Source organism: Ranitomeya imitator, chromosome 1 (genome assembly GCF_032444005.1).
Source record: "Ranitomeya imitator isolate aRanImi1 chromosome 1, aRanImi1.pri, whole genome shotgun sequence".
NCBI classification, from domain to species: domain Eukaryota; kingdom Metazoa; phylum Chordata; class Amphibia; order Anura; family Dendrobatidae; genus Ranitomeya; species Ranitomeya imitator.
Window position 1 is genome coordinate 246,933,003 of NC_091282.1, and position 19,708 is coordinate 246,952,710.

The 19,708-nt window shown below is 44.1% G+C and overlaps 1 protein-coding gene across 2 annotated transcripts in view; it reads left to right on the plus strand.

Moving 5' to 3' along the window:
* The first annotated feature begins 902 nt into the window (after nt 1-902).
* The window catches only part of HVCN1 (hydrogen voltage gated channel 1), a 74,922-nt gene continuing 56,116 nt past the window's right edge, over nt 903-19,708 (plus strand). Inside the window, exon 1 of one of the 2 annotated variants that reach the window (XM_069755152.1) lies at nt 903-1,029. The gene's annotated coding sequence lies outside the window, so the exon portion shown is untranslated. Of the gene's footprint in view, nt 1,108-19,708 lie in introns of both variants that reach the window. The other variant, XM_069755143.1, reaches the window with a different exon arrangement.

Genomic DNA, 19,708 nt, shown 5'->3' on the forward strand with positions numbered 1-19,708 from the left:
AACTGACCTGTGGTGCATGTTTCAGATTTGCAGCATGTCCATTTCTCTTGCGGGTACAAATGTAAACCTAAGCGGAAACGTATCAAAAACGCATGTAATCTGCAATGTGTCAATAAAGTTTTGTTAAAGCCAAATACCAGGTATTAAAAACAAGCAGCTGTATTTATAACACGACACTGCAAAAAGAGACAAAAACGCAGAGTCAAAAACCCAATAAAAACGCATATTTAAAAAAACACAATGAAAAACCCGGAAGTAACCTAATCTAAATAATAGGAGCAGAAACGGCGCAGAAATTCTGCAGATCAAAAATCTTTAAGTGGAAAAGGCATCAAAACCGCAATAAATATTTTTGCAAAAATCAAAGATGATTGTTATTGCATATTTTGTCTTTTGACCTATGTTTCAAGCTGAAAAATCCACGCCTGCTTCTAAAATACACGTGATTTTTGCTGATGTTTTATGAGGCATTTTTTCTGGTGTGGGTTTGTTACTTATAATTTGGGGCGTACTGATAACGTGTGGTGTTTTCATGTTTCTTCTGAAAAAACCTCACAGAAAACACCATAAAAACTTATGTAAGCAGATTTGGGATATGTGCACATGTCGGATTAAGCCCCAAACCGCACCCATAAAATGAACATGCGGACTCTGCGCAAAAACCGTAAGAAGGACTAAACTGCTGTGTTTATCTGGATGGGGTAGCTTTCCAGTCAGCACGTGGATTTCTGAACCAGATGGCAGAAACGTCAATGAATATTCCCCAACAAAGTACTTCTGCTAAACGCACAGAAAACGCACCAGCTACACAGACTTGAGTGAGAACAGCAGCTTTTGTGCTGAGAACACCCTGTGATATAACTGCACTCAGCCTGTGCAGCAGGAAGCCAGAAAGCATCATGTGCTGAGGAAAATCCGCCGACTCAGGAATCAGGGAGGCTCTGAGGGAACTACTTGTTATCTGTACCAGGGCGTCACATTACAGCGGAGGAAGGAAATGACTGGGATCAATCCGCCGCGACTTAAATGGTTAGTGAAAACTAAAGTTTGTGAGTGAGAAGTCAGTCAGCGCGGACTGCGGGCACCTAGCGCCACCTCTGCTGTGCGGTGAGTAGGACCAGCTATGGCACCCGTGGTGTGACAGAAGCCAGAGCTCAGTGGCGGGTATTATCCAGCTGTGCACTTACTGCTGTCTCCATGGCAAGTCCTGGCATCCTGTGCTCTGTACACGGCATCTGTGCTCGCATGCATGCTGATACCAGGGTCATTTTCTTCTGCTTCATAGGCTATGTGCACAGGTTGCGGATTTTGCTGCGGATCCGCCGCTGCAGATTCGCAGCAGTTTTCCATGAGTTTACACTACCATGTAAACCTATGGAAAACAAAATCCGCAGTGCACATGCTGTGGAAAAAACGCGCGGAAACGTAGCATTGTTTATTCCGCAGCGATTTACACCTGCTCCATAATAGGAATCCGCAGGTGTAAAACCGCAGGTGGAATCCGCACAAAAAAAACAGTAATTCTGCGGATTACCTGTGGATTTACCAAAATCAGTCCGGAAAAATCTGCAGAGTAATCCGCAGCGTGTGCACATAGCCTTAGAGTTTTATACTTCAAAATCAGTCAGATAAATTAGCACTTATTAACAAGAGTCATGGTGACTGGAAAGCCCACTACAGGTGAGATGGCACCCAGTGGCCAAAAATGGACAAATGTGCAGCACAGAAAAATCTGCACTGTGCAATGTGCAGATGGAGGGTCTGTGTAGGCGTAAGGGCTTGTGCCCATTAGTCTTCTAGATGCTGGGCATGGATGCAGAGCTTTTGAAGCAGAAGACATTTCAGGGAACTTCTGGCTGTGTGTTCACTGAAAAAAAACAAAAAAAAACGCACGCATCTGCGAAATTGACAAGCAGGGTAGCACTGAGCTGCGCAGTACAGGACACATCTTTAATAAGCTCCATAGCAAGTGATCATCCCTATAATTGCCCTTTGGACCATTTGTGATCCATGATTAGAGTATGTGCACACAGAGGTTTTTTTTAAAGGGCACCTGTCACCCCGAAAATCGCGGGTGAGGTAAGCCCACCGGCATCAGGGGCTTATCTGCAGCATTCTGTAATGCTGTAGATAAGCCCCCGATGTTACCTGAAAAAGGAGAAAAAGACGTTATATTATACTTACCCAGGGGCGGTCCCGCTGCTGGTCAGGTCGGATGGGCGTCTCTGGTCCGCTGCGGCGCCTCCCATCTTCTTTCCATGACGTCCTCTTCTGATCTTCAGCCACGGCTCCGGCGCAGGCGTACTTTGCTGTGCCCTGTTGAGGGCAGACAAAGTACTGCAGTGCGCAGGCACCGGGCCTCTGACCTTTCCGGCGCCTGCGCACTGCAGTACTATCCTCTGCCCTCAAGAGGGCAGAGCAAAGTACGCCTGCGCCGAATGCTGCAGATAAGCCCCTGATGCCGGTGGGCTTACCTCACCCGCGATTTTCGGGGTGACAGGTTCCCTTTAAAGGCTTTTGGAGTGAGGCCACTCTGAAAAATTTTTGGAAACGCATTGTTGTTCAGGTTTTTGAAAATGCCTGGTGGGGGGGAAAAATGTATGTCACTCCTAGGAAACAAACTCCTTGAGAATCCCCCACCTCCTAAAGAAGAAGCGGTTTCCAATAGAAAACTTGTAATTTTTGATCTCCAAGAGTAGAAAAACTGTGTGTGTACATAGCCTTATTGTGACAAGCTGGGCTCCACCAAAGGATTCCTTGGCACTGTGACCAGACAAACCATGCTTGTGAGCTAGAGATAAAGTGATATCACACTGCAGACACAAAGAAGAGGGAGCCCCACATCAAACCTAGGTCTCACCAGCCTGGCGCAAGTGGGTTCTGGGCATCAGAACTGGCATCAAAGTGGGCAGACAGTCGATTTTTGGCAATTTGAATAAGTAACTGGTGTTTTTAAGGGGTGTATTCTTAGTGTGAGATCAGCAGCGCAAAGTAATTTAAAGGGAACCTGTCACCCCCAAAATCGAAGGTGAGCTAAGCCCCCCAGCATCAGGGGCTTATTTACAGCTTTCTGGAATGCTGTAGGTCAGAGGTCCCCAACTCCAGTCCTCAAGGCCCACCAACAGGTCATGTTTTCAGGATTTCCTTTGTATAGCACAGGTGATGCAATTATTACCTGGGCAAGACTAAGGAAATCCTGAAAACATGACCTGTTGGTGGGCCTTGAGGACTGGAGTTGGGGACCTCTGCTGTAGATAATCCCCCGATGTATCCTAAAAGATGAGAAAAAGAGGTTAGATTATACTCAGGTCCCGGTCCAGTCCGATGGGTGTCGAGGTCCAGTCCGGGGCCTCCCATCTTCTTACGATGACGTCCTCTTCTTGTCTTCACGCTCTGGCGCAGGCGTACTTTGTCTGTCCTGTTGAGGGCAGAGCAAAGCACTGCAGTGCGCAGGTGCTGGGCTTCTCTGACCTTTCCCGGTGCCTGCGCACTGCAGTACTTTGCTCTGTCCTCAACAGGGCAGACAAAGTACGCCTGAACCGGAGCCGCAGCGTGAAGACAAGAAGAGGACGTCATCCTATGAAGATAAGAGGCCCTGGACCGGACCGCGACACCCATCTGATCGGACCCCCTGCCCTGGTGAGTATAATCTAACCTCTCTTTCTTATCTTTCAGAATGCTGTAGATAAGCCCCTGATGCCGGTGTGCTTAGCTCACCATCGATTTTTGGGGTGACAGGTTCCCTTTAACTCCTAAAAAACATCAGTTACTTATTCAAATCTGTGAAAATTGTCTGTTTGCCCACTTTGATGCCAGTTCTGATGCCCATAACCCATTTGGGCCAGGCTGGAGAGACCTTTGATGCAGGGCATCACTATCTGTGTATTCTTAGTGTGAAATCAGTGGAACAAAGTCATTTAACCCCTTAAAAACACCAGTTACTTATTCAAATGGCCAAAATCGACTGCCCACTTTGATGCCAGTTCTGATGCCCAGAACCCATTTGGGCCAGGCTGGAGGGACCTGGGTTTAATATGTGGCTCCCTGTTCTACAGTATATGTCTGCAGTGTGATATCAGTGGCCCAAAGTCATTTAACCCTTTCATTAACACCCTTCGGTGCCCACTTTGATACCCATTTTTGTGTCAGTTTTATAATTTTTGTAGCTTTTTTTCGTTTTAAAGGGACACTGTCACCTGAATTTGGAGGGAACAATCTTCAGCCATGGAGGCGGGGTTTTGGGGTTTTTGATTCACCCTTTCCTTACCAGCTGGCTGCATGCTGGCTGCAATATTGGATTGAAGTTCATTCTCTGCCCTTCATAGTACATGCCTGGGCAAGGCAAGATTGCCTTGTGCAGGCGTGTACTACGGAGGAAAGAGAATGAACTTCAATCCAATATTGCAGCCAGCGGGTAAGGAAAGGGTGAATCAAAAACCCCGCCTCCGTGGCTGAAGATTGTTCCCTCCAAATTCAGGTGACAGTGTCCCTTTGTGTATTCATATCAGGGCCCCTCACTGCATCGTATGTTATTATTGTGATACTTATTTTTGGTTGTTAAACCTACAAAAATACAGAAAAGAAAAAATGCCGAATAAGAAGCCAACTTCAGCCTCGTATGCATATGCAATATTTTTTTTTTATTCTGCAGCAGCATGATGGCTCAGTGGTTAGTGTCGTTGCTTTGAAGCACTGGGGTGATAGGTTCAAATACTACCAAGGACAAATCTGCAAGGGGTTTGTATCTTCTCCCCATGTTTGTGTTGTTTCCGCCCAGTCTCCAAAGACATACTGATAGGGAATCTAGATTGTGAGCCTCAATGGGGACATTAATGATGTTTGTAAAGCGCAGTAGAATTACTGGTGCTGTATAAAGGTACCGTCACACATAACGATACCGTTCACGATATCGTTGCAACGTCACGTTTTTGGTGACGTAGCAACGATCCCGCTAACGATCTCGTTATGTGTGACAACGACCAACGATCAGGCCCCTGCTGGGAGATCGTTGGTTATTGGGGAATGATCAGGACCATTTTTTGGTCGCTGATCACCCACTGTCATCGCTGGATCGGCGTGTGTGACGCCGATCCAACGATGTGTTCACTTGTAACCAGGGTAAATATCGGGTTACTAAGCGCAGGGCCGCACTTAGTAACCTGATATTTACCATGGTTACCATTGTAAAAGTTTAAAAAAAACAAAAAAAAACTACATACTCACATTCTGATGTCGGTCACATCCCCCGGCGTCCACTGTGTCAGCGTCGGCCGTAAAGCAGAGCACAGCGGTGACGTCACCACTGTGCTCTGCTTTACGGCCGGCGCTGACACAGTCAGTGCAGGGAAACTCTCGGGAGCAGCGCGTGCATTAGCAGCGTTCTTGCCGAAAGCAGTTTTAACCCTGTGGATGCCTGCGGGGGACGTGACAGACATCAGAATGTGAGTATGTAGTGTGTGGTTTTTTTTTTACTTTTACAATGGTAACCAGGGTAAATATCGGGTTACTAAGCGCGGCCCTGCACTTAGTAATCCGATGGTTACCCGGGTGCTGCAGGGTGACTTCGGCATCGTTGAAGACAGTTTCAACGATGCCAAAGTCGTTCCCCTGATCGTTGGTCGCTGGAGAGAGCTGTCTGTGTGACAGCTCCCCAGCGACCACACAACGACTTACCAACGATCACAGCCAGGTCGTGATCGTTGGTAAGTCGTTTAGTGTAAAGGTAAGTAAAATAGTCATGTAGAGGACCATTTACAGTTTTCTACAGAATTGCAGTGTATCTGTTAAAATCGGACACTACACAGTGGCTCCACATGGCAGTCGTGGGTTTTTTTGTTTTTTTTTTCACTTTGCAAAAAACCCCACAAGGGGTCATGTCTTTTGAGTCTAAGGCCGGGGTCACACAGCCGTTGATTCTCTCATGCAAGAGAATGGGACCTCTTGTGCTAATGACACTCAGATCAAAGGCCCGCCTCACACTCAGCGTATAAAAATACGGTCCGTAATTTACGGCCGTAATACGCAGAAAAGTCCTCAAAATAGTGGTCCGTATCTCATCCGTAGGCAGGGTGTGTCAGCGTATGTTGCGCATGGCATCCTCCGTATGTAATCCGTATGGCATCCGTACTGCGCTATTTTCTCGCCGGCTTGCAAAACCGACATATGGACATACAATGCATCCATGTGCTCAAAAAATCGTAAAAACATATATACTGTGTATCTATATCTATATCTCTCATAAAGCGCTAGATAGCTTAAAAGCCGGTAATTCAATTGCCGGCTTTTGCTATCTCCTTCCCAAACCCGACATGGTTTACATACAGTAAACAATCTTATATCCTTTTTTTTTTTTTTGCATATTCCACACTACTAATGTTAGTAGTGTGGATGTGCAACATTTGGGCGCTCTAGCTATTAATTTAAAGGGTTAAATCACGGAAAAAATTGGCGTTGGATCCCGCGCAATTTTCTCTGCCAGGATGGTAAAGCCAGTGACTGAGGGCAGATATTAATAGCTTGGAGAGGGTCCATGGTTATTGGCTCCCCCCTGGCTAAAAACATCTGCCACCAGCCACCCCAGAAAAGGCACATCTGGAAGATGCGCCTATTCTGGCACTTGGCCACTCTCTTCCCATTCCCGTGTAGCGGTGGGATATGGGGTAATGAAGGGTTAATGTCACCTTGCTATTGTAAGGTGATATTAAGCCAGATTAATAGTGGCGCACTGGCTCCACTCCTTGTGTTGGGTATCGTTATAGCTGTGACGCTTTCACCTTATACCATTACTTCTTACCACATGGTATGCTACATATAGTTTAAGCTTCAGGCTGTGTGCACACGTTGCGTTTTTTTCACGGGTTTTCCCGATAAAAACGCTATAAAACCGCAAAAAAAACGCATACAATAAGCATCCCATCATTTAGAATGAATTCCGCATGTTTTGTGCACATGATGCGTTTTTTTTTCCGCGAAAAAAACGCATCGCGGTAAAAAACGCGGATTTCCCACTACAAAATGCATTGGGAAGTGTCCGGAAAAAACAACGGCAAAAACGCGTCAAAACCGTGGCAAAAACGCATGCGTTTTTTTTGCGGATTTCTTGCAGAAAATGTCCGGTTTTTCTCAGGAATTTTCTGCGAGAAATCCTGAACGTGTGCACATAGCCTCACCGTTGTCACAGGGAATATCCTGGCTGCCAGTGTGCACTTGTCTGTTATTCTTGGCTAGGTCCTGTGTACGGCATTGTCCTATTGGGGTTGGATGCCGCCGCTGTTACAGGGGTCACCCTAGCTGTCAGTGTGCACTTGCCATTTATTTTCCGCTAGGCCCTGTTACGGTTGTGACCCCCACCCTCCCCTCCCCTCCGTACTTTTTCTTCACCATATGTTGCTTACCGCTTACAGCCACACTATGACCATCTTCTATATTATAAAGGCACAGATGATTGGCCTCGGGGAGACCAAAACATCCAACGCCGCGGAGACACCATCACGTGTTTCTCAACGCAGTGATTCCAGAACACTGCCCCCATCCCTTATGGGAAATATGCAGATGCATGTAAAGAAGCTGCGGAGACACCATCACGTGTTTCTCGACGCCAGCAGTGAATAGCTAGGCCTTTCCCTGGGAAGGAACAACCACGGGAAGGGCAGCATCCTATGAAGAAAAGCCACCTATGCCAAGCATGGTATCCATCCACAGACAGCTGTGAATAGCAAGATTCCTACTCCACACTGATGAGGGGCAAAAACCCCGAAACTTTCCTTCATGCATCTGCATATTTCCCATAAGGGATGGGGGCAGTGTTCTGGAATCACTGCGTTGAGAAACACGTGATGGTGTCTCCGCGGTGTTGGATGTTTTGGTCTCCCCGAGGCCAATCATCTGTGCCTTTATTGCCCTACTGGTATGTCGGTGGGGAGGGAAGGGATAGCTAAACCAATGGCTCAGTAAACCTGCCATGCAATCAACTCTTCCAGACAATTTTCCATCATTGCAACAGCTGAAATTGTTTTTCCGCTTTGCCAGCTTGTTTTTGTGAGGGTGGAACCTAACTGTACATCCAGCCTAGTAGAAGCTGTAAGTGTTGCCTAGATCATAGTCATAAAAAATGGTGTTGTATCATGATGGTGTGGATTATTTTATTTATTTTTTTTTTTTGGGGGGGGGTGTGAATGTGCTAGCCTCAACTCTTGATCCGAATAGGCACTATTTCAAAGTGTTAGGGTGAGTTCACACAGGGCGTTTTTGCTTTTTTTTTTTTCCTGCAGCAAAACCTGATCTTCTTGGCAGGAAAAAAGCTGCGTCAAAAAGGCAGGTTTAGGTGCATTTTTGGTGCGTTTTTTTTTTGTTGGTGTTTTTGTTTTTCTCTTTCTCCATGCTGATGTCCTTGAATTTTCAGCAGCAAATAGATACCTGCGTTTTTACTGCGGTATTTTTCCAACACCGATTCAAGTCAATGGGTGAAAAAACACAGAGCATGTCACTTCTTTCAGTGTCCAAAAAACGCAGCAAAGCACAAAATACTGATCAAACAAAAAAGCATTGTGTGTGCATGAGATTTCTGAAATCTCATAGGCCTTGCTGGTATTGTAAAAAGCAGCTGAAAATTAGCATAAAAAAACAGCAAAAACGCCCTGTGTGAACTTACCCTTATCCTTATTGGCATAGTCCATGCTGTGAAACCTTTACAGACTGTCACCTGAAATTGCATTGAAAGGGAAGGGGGGAATTCTTCCAGATGTGTTCTCATAAGCCATGTTCATTTTCCATTTGACCCCTTAACCCCTTAATCCCATAAGACGTACTATCCCGTCCAGGTGACCTGGGACTTAATTCCCAGTGACGGGATAGTACGTCATATGCGATCGGCCGCGCTCACGGGGGGAGCGCGGCCGATCGCGGCCGGGTGTCAGCTGCCTAGTGCCGGATGTCAGCTGCGATATGTGCCAGGAGCGGTCACGGACCGCTCCCGGCACATTAACCCCCGGCACACCGCGATCAAAGATGATCGCGGTGTGCCGGCGGTGCAGGGAAGCATCGCGCAGGGAGGGGGCTCCCTGCGGGCTTCCCTGAGACGATCGGTACACGGTGATGTGCTCACCGTGTACCGAACGTCTTCTCCCTGCAGTCCCCGGATCCAAAATGGCCGCCGGGCTGCATCCGGGTCCTGCAGGGAGCACTTCCGGGTCAGGATCAGGCTGCAGCTGCAGCTCTAATCCTGCCGGCTGTATGTCAGATCACCGATCTAACAGAGTGCTGTGCACACTGTCAGATCGGTGATCTGTGATGTCCCCCCCTGGGACAAAGTGAAAAAGTAAAAAAAAAAAATTTCCACACGTGTAAAAAAAAATAATAAAAAAAAATTCCTAAATAAAGAAGAAAAAAAAAATATATTATTCCCATAAATACATTTCTTTATCTAAAAAAACAAAAAAACAATAAAAGTACACATATTTAGTATCGCCGTGTCCGTAACGACCCGACCTATAAAACTGGCCCACTAGTTAACCCCTTCAGTGAACACCGTAAGAAAAAAAAAAAAAAAAACGAGCCAAAAAACAACGCTTTATCATAACGCTGAACAAAAAGTGGAATAACACGCGATCAAAAAGACAGATATAAATAACCATAGTATCTCTGAAAACTTCATCTTGTCCCGCAAAAAACGAGCCGCCATATAGCATCATAACCAAAAAAATAAAAGTTATAGTCCTCAGAATAAAGCGATGCCAAAATAATTATTTTTTCTATAAAATAGCTTTTATCGTATAAAAGCGCCAAAACATAAAAAAAAAGATATAAATGAGGTATCGCTGTAATCGTACTGACCCGAAGAATAAAACTGCTTTATCAATTTTACCAAACGCGGAACGGTATAAACGCCTCCCCCAAAAGAAATTCATGAATAGCTGGTTTTTGGTCATTCTGCCTCACAAAAATTCGGAATAAAAAGCGATCAAAAACTGTCACGTGTCCGAAAATGTAACCGATAAAAACGTCAACTCGTCCCGCAAAAAAACAAGACCTCACATGACTCTGTGGACCAAAATATGGAAAAATTATAGGTCTCAAAATGTGGAGATGCAAAAACTTTTTTGCTATAAAAAGCGTCTTTTAGTGTGTGACGGCTGCCAATCATAAAAATCCAATATAAAAAACGCTATAAAAGTAAATCAAACAGACAGCGTTGCATGGCGAAAATGTCACAATTAACGCCGTGCAACGGGTCCGTTAGCACACCCATTGACAGCAATGTGATTTTCGGGTGTAGCGCATCGCTAGAGCGTGCCATTTTCGGCTCGCGCTAGCAAGGTGCCGTTCTTTTGTGGCGCGCCTCGGACGCTGCTTGCAGCATCCGTGGCGCGCCCGAGGTCCGATCCCCGATCTTCCAGAGCGGGGACGTTAACGCGACCACTAAACACGACACCTAAAAAGACATTGCGTTAGCGCAATCCGCTAGCGCTAAACGGATTTCCCTAACGCAATGTGAACCTAGCCTTAGGGAAAAATAATAAAATTAAAAAAATGTATTTATTTCCATTTTCCCATTAGGGTTAGGGCTATGGTTAGGGTTAGGCCGGGGACACACACAACGTATAAAAAAACGGTCCGTTTTTGACGGACGAGAATCGCACAATTGTTACCAAAACAATGATCCGTGTGCAGTGCGAGGATGCGATTTTCTCGCATTAAATGATCCGTGTGACATCCGTGTGACATCCGTATGGCATCCGTATGGTGAGATTTTCTCACACACTTGCAAAATGAGCAAATAATGGCTGAGCCTTTCCTGTCACCTGCCCAATGCCTGAGAATTTCTCGCAAGTCACACTGATGGTCCGTGTGCTGTGCTATTTTTTCTCACCCCCATAGACTTTCATTGGCGATTCTCGGCCGAGAAACGCTGACAATCGCAGCATGCTGCGATTTCACTCGGATCCTGAATACGGCCGAGAAAATATCGGATGATGGGAGCTGCCCCATTGATTAACATTGGGACGAGTGCTATGCGATTTTTTTTTTTTTTTTTTTTTTTTTTTTTTTTTTTTTTTTTAAATCGCCTTGCACTCATCCGTATTACGGTCTAGTGTGACCCCGGCCTTAGGGTTTGGATTATATTTACGGTTGGGATTAGAATTAGGGGTGTGTCAGGGTTAGGTGTGTGGTTAGGGTTACAGTTGGGATTAGGGTTAGGGGTGTGTCAGGGTTAGAGGTGTGACAGAAAAAAGAAAAAAGACTCGCACATCCAAACTAGTGTGAATAGGTGCATACCAGGAGCAGCTACCTCCATACATAAATATACAAAAAAGGTTGCACTCTATCGTGCAAAAGCATGTCTAATATGAAATATATGAAATATGAATAGCAAAATGGCTTTAGAACATTAGGAAAATATTTAAGAGACGCTTTGCACAGAATTTGATATAATCAAATAGTGTGAGCCCATCAACCAATCGTCAAGGTGGTCTCATAAAACTGATGGGTCCCTGATCTCCCTGTCCAAATGTGAACACTTACCGAAGGCCAATGTCTGTATGCCTGGGTGAATGTGGACACCTCTGTTCAGCAAAGCCTACATATGGGTTGACCGGGACCAAGTGTGATGAGATGCAATTAAAAACCACATGGTGATGGGAGGAGTGCGCAGTCAGTCAGCTAACACAGAAATGACAGAAAAAAGACTCGCACATCCAAACTAGTGTGAATAGGTGCATACCAGGAGCAGCTACCTCCATACATAAATATACAAAAAAGGTTGCACTCTATTGTGCAAAAGCATGTCTAATATGAAATATATGAAATATGAATAGCAAAATGGCTTTTGAACATTAGGGTTAGAGGTGTGGTTAGGGTTACAGTTGGGATTAGGGTTTCATTTATAATTGGGGGGTTTCCTCTGTTTAGGCACATCAGGGGCTCTCCAAACGTGACATGGCGTCCGATCTCAATTCCAGCCAATTCTGCATTGAAAAAGTAAAACAGTGCTCCTTCCCTTCCGAGCTCTGCCATGCGCCCAAACAGTGGTTCCCCCCCACATATTGGGTATCAGCGTACTCAGGACAAATTGGACAACAACTTTTGGGGTCCAATTTATTCTGTTACCCTTGTGAAAATACAAAACTGGGGGCTAAAAAATAATTTTTGCGAGGGGAGAAAAAAAAAAAAAAAAAAATTATTTTAACGGCTCTGCGTTATAAACTGTAGTGAAACACTTGGAGGTTCAAAGCTCTCAAAACACATCTAGATAAGTTCCTTAGGGGGTCTAGTTTCCAAAATGGTGTCACTTGTGGGGGGTTTTAATGTTTAGGCACATCAGGGGCTCTCCAAACCAACATGGCGTCCCATCTTAATTCCAGTCAATTTTGCATTGAAAAGTCAAATGGCGCTCCTTCCCTTCCGAGCTCTGCTATGCGCCCAAAAAGTGGTTTACCCCCACATATGGGGTATCGTTGCACTCAGGACAAATTGCACAACAACTTTTGTGGTCTAATTTCTTCTCTTACCCTTGGGAAAATAAAAAATTGGGGGCGAAAAGATCATTTTTGTGAAAAAATAAGATTTTTTTATTTTAACGGCTCTGCATTATAAACTTCTGTGAAGCACTTGTTGGGTCAAAGTGCTCACCACACATCTAGATAAGTTCCTTAAGGGGTCTACTTTTCAAAATGGTGTCACTTGTGAGGGGTTCCAATGTTTAGGCACATCAGGGGCTCTCCAAACGCAACATGGTGTCCCATCTCAATTCCTGTCAATTTTGCATTGAAAAGTCAAATGGCGCTCCTTTCCTTCCGAGCTCTGCCATGCGCCCAAACAGTGGTTTACCCCCACATATGGGGTATCAGCGTACTCAGTACAGATTGTACAACAACGTTTGGCATCCATTTTATCCTGTTACCCTTGGTAAAATAAAACAAATTGGAGCTGAAATAAATTTTGTGTGAAAAAAAGTTAAATATTCATTTTTATTTAAACATTCCAAAAATTCCTGTGAAACCCCTGAAGGGTTAATAAACTTCTTGAATGTGGTTTTGAGCACCTTGAGGGGTGCAGTTTTTAGAATGGTGTCACACTTGGGTATTTTCTATCATATAGACCCCTCAAAATGACTTCAAATGAGATGTGGTCCCTAAAAAAAAAAAAAAAAAATGGTGTTGTAAAAATGAGAAATTGCTGGTCAACTTTTAATCCTTATAACTCCCTAACAAAAAAAATTTTGGTTCCAAAATTGTGCTGATGTAAAGTAGACATGTGGGAAATGTTACTTATTAAGTATTTTGCGTGACATATCTCTGTGATTTAAGGGCATAAAAATTTAAAGTTGGAAAATTGCGAAATTTTCTAAATTTTCGCCAAATTTCCGTTTTTTTCACAAATAAACGCAAGTTATATCGAATAAATGTTACCACTAAAATGAAGTACAATATGTCACGAGAAAACAATGTCAGAATCGCCAAGATCCGTTGAAGCGTTCCAGAGTTATAACCTCATAAAGGGACAGTGGTCAGAATTGTAAAAATTGGCCCGGTCATTAACGTGCAAACCACCCTCGGGGCTTAAGGGGTTAAAGGGTTTTTTTTCCCAGATCTGCCTTTAATGGCTGGGACAGTAATGTCTCCTTATAGCATTAACACAGCTGACTGCAGCTGCCGTACGCTGTTTGTGTAACTCCCAAAGAAGGGAATAGGCGTTACGGAAATGGTGTAACAAAGCTATCTATGCTGTTGATGTAACTCGTGAGTCGCAGATGCAGTGTAGCTCTGTGTACTACATTTTATTTTGTAGCTCTTTTTTTTTCATTTTGTAGGGCGGCTCGGCATAGCTGTATCTGTAGCTTTACATCTGGTGACAAACATCAAGAAGTTATTCCCATCTCGCCCATAAAAGGCTGAAATGGGAATAACATTTTAAAGCTTTAAAGGGAACCTGTCATCCCCAAAATCGAAGGTGAGCTAAGCCCACCAGCATCAGGGGCTTATATACAGCATTCTGTAATGCTGTAGATGAGCCCCCGATGTATCCTGAAAGATGAGAAAGAGGTTAGATTATACTCACCCAGTGGCGGTCCCGGTCCAAAGAACGTCGGGGTCCGGGGCCTCCCATCTTCTTACGATGACGTCCTCTTCTTGTATTCACTCTGCGGCTCCGGGCCTCTGACCTTTCCCAGCGCCTGCGCACTGCAGTACTTTGCTCTGCCCTCAACAGGGCAGACAAAGTATGCCTGCGCCAGAGCCGCAGCGTGAAGACAAGAAGAGGACGTCATCGTAAGAAGATGGGAGGCCCCGACCGGACCGCGATGCCTATCGGACCAGAACCGATCCGGGACCGCCCCTGGGTGAGTATAATCTAACCTCTTTTTCTCATCTTTCAGGATACATCGGGGGCTTATCTACAGAATGCTGTAGACAATCCCCTGATGCTGGTGGGCTTAGCTCACCTTCGATTTTGGGGGTGACAGGTTCCCTTTAAATGCTTACAATTCTAATGTGCTTGAAACCACAATCAATTTTGCAATTATTAAAACTATCCTCCATTCTCAAAACTGGAGGGATTTTTAATTCTATTTACAGAAGATCTCAGAGTGGCTACTTACCTGGGCAATGCGATCTGTTTAAATTCTGCAAGTTTTGAGGATATATGCACACGTATTTTTTAGGATTTTTCCGCAGCGGATTTCAGAAATCCGCAGGTAAAAGGCTGCGTTTTACCTGCGGATTTACCACGTTTTTTATGCGGAATTTGTGCGGATTCCACCTGCGGTTTTACACCTGCGAATTCCTATTATGGAGCAGGTATAAACCGCTGCGGAATCCGCACAAAGAATTGACATGCTGCGGAATGTAACCCACAGCGTTTCCGCGCGTTTTTTTCCGCAGCATAGGCACTGCAGATTGCGTTTTCCATAGGTTTACAATGTACTGTAAACACATGGAAAGCTGCTGCGGATCCGCAGCAAAATCCGAAACGTGGGCACAGAGCCTGAAGCTGACTGGGTCCAGCCAACTTCAGTGTCCCTGTGATTCACCAAAGTTATTGCTTCTATCAGTATGGGAAAGGTGTCCATTTGGTGCAGCTGCGCTATGCCAGTCTGTCAATCTTAAGGCTGTGGAGAGGTGTTCTCATGAAGAAAAGATGAGAACATTCCTGTTTAAAGGCGAGGTCCGTCACCTAAAATGCATTTTCTAACTATCTTTACACCCTAAACACTTTGGAAATTTTCTTTATTATACAACACCCTACACTTTTTCCCTAACTAATCTCTAAATGTATATTTTTTATTTTTACCCTCACAATGACCGCATCGGAGGGAGGGGGTTGGCGGGATCTGCCCCCATTACTGGACGGGAAGCCTAGAGCATAAAATATAAAGGCAACTCCTACTTCTTCATTCAACGTGGTTTCCTGTCCTTTGGATGTAGAAGCCTTAAGCAGCTGTGAATCATAGAACACTATTGTGTGTTCTATAGCAACCTTTAGTAAGAATGGCAATAATAGTATCAAGGGTGTGAAGAAGACAGAAAATTTAATTTTTCTATCTTCTCCTTTGTCTGAGTCTGCGGATGTCAGACTGACATCTGAGTGCAGTCCAATGTTAAACACGCATACGTAGACTTGTATGGGTGCATGTGATTCAAATTTCTGGAGCCACTCGCAGCATGCTGTGTTTTTATTTATTTATTTTCCTCTTGCTAAATCTGCATGAAAAATAAACCGCAGATCTGCAGTGCCGCATAGAATAACATTGGTCTGAGTGCTATCTGATAACTTCAGATAGCACTTGGCCGTATTGTAAGCTGTGGTCAAGCCCTCCCACAGAAATTTATATTGCCTATCTACTATATAATTGTCTAAGGGTCACTTCCGTCTGTCTGTCTGTCTGTCCTTCTGTCACGGTTATTCATTTGCTGATTGGTCTCGGCAGCTGCCTGTAATGGCTGCCGCGACCAATCAGCGGCGGGCACAGTCCGATTAGTCCCTCCCCTACTCCCCTGCACTCACTGCCCGGCGCCCGCTCCATAATCCCCTCCGCTCACACAGGGTTAATGGCAGCGGTAACGGCCCGTGGTGTAACGCACTCCGTTACCGCTGCCATTAACCCTGTGTGTCCCCAACTATTTACTATTGATGCTGCCTATAAAAAAAAAAAAACAAAAAAAAAACCTGCTATACTCACCATCCGCCGCCTTTCCCGCTCCTCGCGACGCTCCCGGGACCGCTCCATTGCAAGCGGCAGCTTCCGGTGTGCGACAAGGACCTGCCGTGACATCACGGTCATGTGACTGCGACGTCATCACAGGTCCTGCTCATACCAGCCCTGGGACCGGAAGCTGATGCTTGCAATGGAGCGATCCCGCGAGTGTCGCGAGGAGCGGGAAAGGCGGCGGATGGTGAGTATAGCAGGACTTCGACGGGCCTTTGGAAGGTGAGTATATGTTTATTTATTTTTTTTAAGTCTCTATACTACGTGGCTCTGTGCTGTATACTCTGTGGCTGTGCAATATACCGTACAACGTGGCTGTGCAATATACCGTACTACGTGGCTGTGCAATATACCGTACTACGTGGCTGTGCAATATACCGTACTACGTGGCTGTGCAATATACCGTACTACGTGGCTGTGCAATATACCGTACTACGTGGCTGTGCAATATACTACGTGGACATGCATATTCTAGAATACCCGATGCGTTAGAATCGGGCCACCATCTAGTACCTGTATAAATGTACTGTATATACTTACTGCCTTCTTCTCCAGTTTCCAGCTCCAATCTGGTCCTCTTCTGGATCATTTGACTTCTATTTTGACTTGTCGGCTTACATTGGAGTCTAATGGTGAACTGAAGTTGCTTTTAAAAGTTTTCCAACTTGTTCTGATGCTCCATAGGCTTACATTGTAAGGGCTCCTTTCCACTTGCGAGGAAAACGGACGAGTGCAATCCGATAAAAAATCGGATTGCACTCGGACCAATGTTATTCAATAGGTAACATTCCATTTGCGATTTTTTTTCTTTTTTTTATTTTTTTATTTATTTATTTATTTTTTTTCTCTTCTCGCACCCCTTACAATGCAAGTCAATGGGTGCATTTTTTTTTTTTACGCACCGGTGTCCTTTGAAAAGCCGGCAATTCAGCGCAGTGTACAGTACAATCACACTGACTGGTTAGATTACAGTAGATATATACACATAGAATAGGCATATATATGCCTATTCTATGTGTATATATCTACTCTAATCTAACCTGTCAGTGTGATTTTACTGTACACTGCGCTGAATATAGCACCACCAGAAAAAATCAGTGTATAAACGTCCACAGACTATTATTGAGGTCACAATACATAAAGTTTATTGAATACATAAAACAGACCACAAGACAAGGCAACGAACAAAAGGGCAACAGATCTTCCCACATAGCAAGCAGGCGGAGAAAGGGCCATATGTGAAAACACCCGGGGGACAGTCATACAATCATACATATATAGGTAGGTATAGGCAGGACATCCTGCACCAAAGACATGTCCCACATCACATACCTGTAGATAATGACAGGGTCACATAGAGGCACTCCCGCCCTCCCCCGAGTATTGTGACCTCAATAATAGTCTGTGGACGTTTATACACTGATTTTTTCTGGTGGTGCTCGATTTATGGACGTCAGTGTGTCCGTATATGTCCAACAATATACTATGGGTTATTTCTGAGAGACATCTTACTAATATGTGTTCCCATAGTTTCTTGTGGTTTCCGGTTTATTACTGCGCTGAATATATATATATATATATATATATATATATATATATATATATATATATATATATATATATATATATATATATATATATATATATATATAATTTATTTTCAATTGCCGGCTTTTGCTATCTCCTTCACAAACCCGACATGATAGGAGACATGGTTTACATATCCCCTTTTTTTTTTTTTTTTTTTTTTTTTTTTTTGCATATTCCACACTACTAATGTTACTAGTGTGTATGTGCAAAATGTGGGCGCTCTAGCTATTTTATATTTAACCCTCCGTCAGGAACAATATTCGCACTAACTCGTAATGGAACAATGTGCCTGTCAAGCGCAGGCTAAAAAAATGCCTAGAATATCTAATTTTCTCAATTTTAGTGATCTAAAAGTGATCATAGACCTTCATTGGGATGTAATAAGAGACTACACATTATCAGGTGCAAAACAAACCCATTTACTCAACATACAAGTAAAAACTTTGATATACACAAATTTCAAAACTCCTGAGAAGCACACTTTCATTTGTAAGAAAATCTGCCTTATTTATATGAAATATCCACAAACCTTTCTCTATCCATTCATAAAACAAGCTAAATAAACAATAGTAATGACTAATGACTAAAAACATTACATACCAACCTTATAAAGTGTGATGTGTTCGGGACCAATGAGCCTGAGAAGCCAGCACAGCTATATCTTCCTTCCTAAAGCTCTGCAGACCAACTGTGGTATCAGGTTTCACACAGCAGCTAGAGCCAGGAGACTATCTAGAGGGAGGGGGTTTCCTGAAAATCTGGTGAGAAGGGAGAAAGTAGAAGAGCTGCGCCTGTCAGATCCATTGTTCCTGACGGAGGGTTAAAGGTTAAATCGCGGAAAAAATTGGCGTGGGCTCCCGCGCAATTTTCTCCGCCAGAGTGGTAAAGCCAGTGACTGAGGGCAGATATTAATAGCCTGGAGAGGGTCCATGGTTATTGGCCCCCTCCTGGCTAAAAACATCTGCCCCCAGCCACCCCAGAAAAGGCACATCTGGAAGATGCGCCTATTCTGGCACTTGGCCACTCTCTTCCCATTCCCGTGTAGCAGTGCGATATGCCATAAAAATGGAGAGGCGTCAATTATGACACCTATCCATTGTTAATCCAATTGTATGAAATGGTTAAAAAACACACACACACATTATTACAAAGTATTTTAATGAAATAAAGACACAGGTTTTTGTAATATTTTATTATCCTGGTAATCCACCTGAAGACCCTCGTTCTGTAATAAAGGTAAAATAAAAAAATAACAATATCCCATACCTTCCGATGATCAGTCTCGTCCCACGCTGTAAATCCTTCTGAAGGGGTTAACTAATTTTACAAGCAGAAGCTCTGCTAATGCAGCTGTGCTCCTGCCTGTAAAACCCCGGGGAATGAATGGAATGTAGGTCAATGACCTGTAGTTACCTTCAGTGGCGGTGATGCGCCCTCTGCTGGATGTCCTCATATGAACTCGAGCGTGGGAAAATATTCTAAAAAGTTCCCAGGCTCGAGTTCATATGGCTCCTTTCCACTTGAGAGATTTTTTTCTCACACTCATGGACCTCAGTTTGACTTGGTAAGTCAAAATAGAAGTCCCATGGCACAGCAGAGGAGCGTAGCGGCGCAGGAAACCGAGGAAGACCGCAAGTATTAAGTACTTGAACACACTACATGACATACACATTTACATAGATTTGGGCAATAAAGTTTTTAATTTATGCAGCTTTTATGTTTAAAGAAGCATGCCCACAAAACTTTTTTATTTTTTTTAAACAAAGTTTGCAAACCCTTTCTAACACCGTGCAATGAATGATGACATCTGTCCTTTATGTGCGATGGGTGACTTTTCAAATGCTGCTGGCCACCAGAAAATGTCAGAGAAAAGTAAAGTTAATCAGCACATCCAAAAAAAATTACATGAAATCTTCA